The 6,569-nt window shown below is 35.3% G+C and overlaps 1 pseudogene; it reads right to left on the bottom strand.

The window, feature by feature from the left end:
• Positions 1–334: 334 nt before the first annotated feature.
• On the bottom strand, positions 335–816 carry LOC123941314 (annotated as a pseudogene).
• Between the last annotated feature and the right edge of the window lie 5,753 nt (positions 817–6,569).

Here is a 6,569-nt window from a genome sequence, read left to right as displayed (position 1 = left end):
TCTCCAGGAGTCCTTTGAGAATGTAGAAACATTGGACTTCAGACTTTCCAAAGAGAGAGATATGACATATAACCCAGGCTTTCAGATGAGAGTCCCACTGGGCTACACTCTAAGAGTAAGGGAGAAACAGAAATAGACCAATTCCACCCAAAATAAAGCCCAATCTAGAAAAGATAAGGTGGTCTGACTTCAGCCTATTTGCCTAAAACAAGATGATTCCTCTCTTGAGGGAGTTAACATCATCTAAAACTTCAAATTATCCCTATAACCTTTCATTTATTTTTTTATTTTTATATTTTTATAGTCTTGAGGCTTTTTATTTTTTTTACACTTATCATGCCATGAATTCATAGAGAATAGGTTCCAACAACTCAGGCTCCTGTCCATTGGTTCTTACAAAATGTGTTTTTCTGGGTGGAGCGGGCTAATGCTTCAGTTGAACGCAAGTATCTTTCTTGTTGGCTTCCTTCTTTTTCTGATCATTTTCCTTCAGACACTTTAGGAAGCTACTTCAGATGCTTAATATGCTCAGTATGTGAATTCTGTTAGCAGGAATATTGCCCTTAACTTGTTTGTTTAAAGCAATGCAAACAGCATTTTATATTTTAGTTTAATATTTTAGACACCTCCAGTTTTGCCATGGTAACATCTGTGGGGCATTCCTGTTTGAACAGTGCCCATCCCCTTGATGTCTACAATACCACCTTTCTTATAGAGTTGCATGTATGTGGCCAAAGAAACAACTCTAAGTTTTCTAAAAGGTCTAGAAAACATAAAGCAAGTGCCTCTCCTCTTTCCATCTGTGTTGGTCATTTTAGTGAATTACTGGAAGATGAAAGTTCTAGCTGAAAAAGCCCTATAACTTTTCATTTAAAATGTCTGTACTTTAGTGAAAAAATTACCAGGCAAATTTGGAGGCAGAACATGTGACAAAAAAGCTAAGAGGGAAAAACAACTAATAGAAACAGAACGGCACGAGATACAGACATTTAAGTTACTAGATGCAAATATGGATTAACTGTGCACTTCTGACTAGGATGTGAAAGACTGTGTCAAACCTAAACACTCACAATTTACAACTAAGAGAAAAAGAGAAATTACAAAAAATAATTTTGAAAAGGCAGCCTACAGCCATCGAAGCCATGAAGATTAGGTGGTCCTAAATTATTTAGAGAGGAAAAACATTCAAAGGTGAGATATAAATAGCAGCTCAGTTTGCTTGTTTGTTTGTTTGACATGGGGAATTTGCCAGTTCTTGATGTGAGCTGAAGTGTGTAGCTTGCTCAGAGAGCAGAAGTTAAAAGGAGAAACCAATGTAGCAGTTAGCAGTCTCTCAGGGGTTAGAGAGACAAAATTAAAGGCTTGAGGTTTACAGATACATAACCATTTTCCACAAAAGATATTTGCTATATTCTAAGACTACATAAAAGGCTGAAATCTAAACAAAAAGTTTTGAAAGTGAAATCTATTGCAGTCTCATACTTAGGAAACAAAGACCTAAAAACAGAAAAGGCAAGAAATGAAAGCCATAGAAGATGTGGTTCAACATCAAGATGAGAATCAACAGCCCTTTTTACTAACCAATGCTGAGTACACCAAAAAGTTGAGAAACCAAACCTCTAGCAGACCATTACTGCTGGGATAAAACCATTGGATAAATGTATTTGAGAAGTAGGTTATTTATACAGCCTGGGAGGAAAAAATGTCCTCACATATTGTTTAGTAGTAACCAAGGGAAAAATGATATTTATACAGTGAAAAAAAAAACCACAAACCTTTGTCTTAACAAAGTGCCTAGAGTTAACTTCATCAGCAAAGGGCAAAAATATATTGTGTGCCTCTAAAAATGGTATGCTAAGAAGGTCACAGCATCACTTACATATAGAGAGCGTATTCCTTCCAAGATGGTCATAATCTGAATCTCATCTTGGAAAAAAGCAGCCAACAACCTAAATTGATGGATTTCATATAAAACATCTGACATATATTCTTTATAGAAGTCACATCATGAAAGAGAAAGCGTTATGTCAGTTCCAGCCTATTGATAGTGATGTTTCTGGCCAGGCATGCCTAAGGTTCTCACCCAGGGTTCAATATTTACTTATAGTGAGCCCCACATACATTCCCCCCAACACTACCAAGGCCAATGTTGTGGCTGGACTGTCCTTAGGGTTCTTATTATGATGATAGGACACACCTCAGCAAAACCACCAGGGAACTTTGAAAAACAAGATTATTTTACCAATAGGTGCTGGAATATACACAGCAAGCTTGAGGGTCACATAGTGAGGTCACAGGTGGATACAGGAGAAGTAGCATGGACCAGGGATTCTGCTTTGATTAGGGTCTGAAGATGGAGTGCTTAGAGTTCAAGAGGTTCACTCTTTATTGGTGAATTTAGGGCATTAAGAATGGAAATTAAGGGGCGCCTGGGTGGCTCAGTGGGTTAAAGCCTCTGCCTTCGGCTCAGGTCATGATCCCGGGGTCCTGGAATTGAGCCCCGCATCGGGCTCTCTGCTTCGCAGGGAGCCTGCTTCCTCCTCTCTCTCTGCCTGCCTCTCTGCCTAGTTGTGATTTCTCTCTGTCAAATAAATAAAATATTTTAAAAAAAGAATGGAAATTAAGTCCCACGAAAAGAAAAGTGGGGTCACTTAAGTGGTCCATGGGTAGGGGTGACCTGGTTCCTTATCTAATTGTTTTACTGTAGCTGTGTCATACAGCTAGCAATAGTTTATTCTGAATGAATGTCCTTGAAATGGATGCCTCGACAATCAAAAGCTTAATGTCAGACACTTATATTACAATCAAAAAGCTTAATGTCAAGCACTTGCCCTACACAAAGAAAGACTAAGAAACTTCTAACTTAGATTAAAGACATATGACAAATAAATGGATGCATGATTCTACACTGGATACTTGATCAGAAAAAAAAAATTCTACAAAAGACAACATTGAGACAATAGGTGAAATCGTTTTGTGTTCATGTTTAATTTTTCTGAACTTAGTAGGTATGCCATGTTCTATGCAAGAAAATGTCCTTTTTCTTAGGAAACATACACTGAAGTATTTTGGGGTGAAGGTTCGTGATATTTGACATTCTCAAATGTTTCAGCTGATATATAACGTGTATGGATTGTGTGTGTAGAGAAGAAGGTGTGGCAAAAAATTATCAATTGTCACTCAAGGTGAGTGTACATGGGAGTTCATTGTACTATTCTTGAAATTTTTTTGCAGCTTAAATTTTTTTTAACAAAAGTTTCAAAAAAAAAAAAAAGAGCATGAGAAAACTGGAGAACTACGTTAGAAGAACAGAAGCAAGCCAGAGCTAACTTTAGTCCTGCCATTTAGGTGAGATATGTTCATTTTGGTGACTAGTTCATCACTGATTGGAGAGTAGTGATCATCTAGTGGACCTGCACTATAAGAGATATTGAGAGTAATCTTCAGGCAGCAGAAATATGATACTCAATAAAAATTTGGACCTACATAAAGAAATAAAGAGTGATGGAAATGAAATAAAGGAGTGTAAAAATCAGTTTTTCCCTCACCGTAGTAGCGCATATGGATCCCCTCTTCTGGTATGTATTACTTACCCAGACTACTCACCTTTGGAACTTTTATCTGTTCTTCAAGATTCAATTCAGATGTCACTTCTTTTAAGAAATAAAATTTTTATTCCTAATCGGCAGAATAGGTTTCCTTGTCTATATGATTCTACAGGAACTTATACCTCTTGGCTATACCTCTGACTTGATTTGTGACCCTTGGAAGGTATTTAATATCCCTAAATCTCAGTATTCTCATGTATAGGATAATAATAATACCTAAATTACAAGGCTGTTCTGAGAATGCCTGTGCATTATTTAACAAAGAGATTGGGCCAGAGGAAGCATTTAAACCATATGAAATGATGTACAATAATATTGTGATGAAGATAGTTACTCCTTTTTCATGATGGATAATATTGGCCAGAAGTAAACTTTATTTTGTTTTGCAATACTTTATATTTTATAAAAATATGCTTTATTATCAACTGTGTAAAGGAAAGTTATAATAATGTGATTAGGTATACTTGGATTTTTTTTGTTATTTTAATAGCAATAAAATCTACTAAATCAGAAGAACATGTCTTACTCTGTAAGATATATGAAGAGGCAGGTAAGATAAGGAAGGATAAATGTTATGGCCCCTGTAATTTCTCAACCACCAAAGAAAAGTAAGCCAAGAACATAGCTGGAAGGAGACCAAGTGAAGCAGGGTCCAAATGAGCTTGTCGGCTATAAACCCTTATTGCACCAGACACAAAGCCCTGTTCACACCAAGGAGCACAGCAAATAGTGATGGACAGCATCTTGACTAATACCATCTCAAGAGAGTAACAATATTAAAGTTTGGAAGGGATATTGAATAGAGGTGATAAGAGTCAAGTGGTGAATAAAAATGAACAAAATGCATGCTTGGGAATATCTTGGTTGTGTCATGTGTCTATATATTCTTTAGTTGGTATTTTTAAGATCTGGATTAATAAAACAAATATGGAGATACATGTTGCCTCGTGTCTTAGTAGCTCTCCTTAAAAAAATAAAAAATACCCTAATTATGTAATCAAGAAAGACAAGATAAAAACACATTTTTCTCCTTTCTTCTCAGCAGATTTAAAATGTAATTGTATACAATAGTATGCATATTGGGTCTATGAATGTATATAAATAAATGTAGTGTTTGGCCTATAACATATTAAAATGTGATATATTTGCCAGTAATAGCACAAAGGAGGCCAACAGGAACAAAGCTGAATCGGACTAAATTATGTGATATTGAGTTTGTAATATTAATTGATGTAATATATAACATTAATAGATGTAACAATAATACCACAAAACAGGGGGAAATAGTATAGTTATATAGGAGTCACATGTTTCTGTATCTCACTGGAATCAAGCCAGTATAGAGTTAAAGCTGATTAGTCAATATATAGATAGTAAACACTAGAACAACAATTAATATATGTTACCTATATATGTACATGTATAGATAGATGGATAAAGTAAAAAATCATTAAATAAGTTTAAATGTTTCATTGGAAAATACTTAATACAAAAGAAACCAGTAAAGTAGAAATAAAGGAACAAAAAGACTGGAGACACATAGAAAACCAAAAGCAAAGTGGCAGATGTAATCCAACTGTATCAATAATAACATTAGGTATGAATGGATTAAACAATCAAATAAAAATACAGAGACTGTCAGAGTGGATTAAAATTATAGACATACTGTCTATAGACAGTATAATGTCTATAGACATTATAGACATACTGTCTATAGGAGACACTTTATAGCAGCATTATTTATAATAGGCAAATAGTGGAAACAAACACACATCCATTAACTGACAATGGATAAATAAAATGTACTCTGTCCATAAAATGGGATATTATTAACCATAAAAGTGAATGAAATACGGATGCCTGGGTGGCTCATCAGTTAAGAATCCAACTCTTGGTTTTAGCTCAAATCTCCAGGTCCTGAGGATGAAGCCCTGCCTGGGGCTCCATGCTCAGTGTGGAGTCTTCTTGCTTCCCACCCTCTGCTTCTGCCCCCCCCCAACTTTCTCTCTCTAGAGTAAATAAATAAAATCTTTGAAAGAAAATGAAGTAATGATTTGTGCTACACCATGAATGAATCTTGAAAACATTATGCTAAGTGAAAAAAGCCAGTCACAAAAAAACATATACTGTATATGTCTACTTATATGAAATATTAAGGACAAGAAAATCTAAAGACACAGAAAGTAGATTAATGGTTGCTTAGGAATGGGAGTGAGATGGAGAGATAGGGGATGATATCTAAAGAGTAGGGGGTTTCTTTTTGATGCGATGAATATGTTCTCAAGTTGACTGTGGTGCATATATCTGTGAATGACTATCCTAAAAACCATTAAATTGCACACTTTGGGGAAATTATGTGGTATATGTATATGCATATTTTAATATGTATATTTTTAAAAAAAATAGAGGTACAGAAAAATGAATGCCTAAAATTGAGAAATTCATGAAAGGAACACCTTTAAATCTAATTTAGAATATTATTTTGGCCAGAACCAAGAAATCTTTCATAGTTTCTTTCTGGGAAAGAACAAGAAATAGTATCAGAACCCCATTGTATAAAATACACAATCCATTGTGTGTATTTTTTTTTAGAAAAGATCTTACTAATTTATTTGAGGTAGGGAAAGGAGAGGGAGAATCTGAAACAGATTCTGCACTAAATCTGGACCCCCACTCGGAGCTCGATCTCACAACCACAACATCATGACCTGAGTCAAAACCAAGAGTCAGGCATTCAACCAACTGAGACACCCAGGCACCCCTCCATTGTGTGCATTTTAAGTTATTAAATTTATAAGGTTAAAAATAAACTTAAAAGCACAATGACAATACACAATACTTCTTAGGCATATTTATGCGTAGAGTTAAAGTAGAAGAAAGTTTCGGGAACATAGTTCATGTTGAGGAGGAATTTCCTTTCCTAGACCTTACAGGTTCAAGTCTAGGCACATCCAGAATAAG

This window comes from Meles meles, chromosome 5 (genome assembly GCF_922984935.1).
Source record: "Meles meles chromosome 5, mMelMel3.1 paternal haplotype, whole genome shotgun sequence".
Lineage (NCBI taxonomy): Eukaryota > Metazoa > Chordata > Mammalia > Carnivora > Mustelidae > Meles > Meles meles.
The sequence above is the reverse complement of the archived record's forward strand: the minus strand, read 5'-3'. Positions and strand labels throughout refer to the sequence as shown.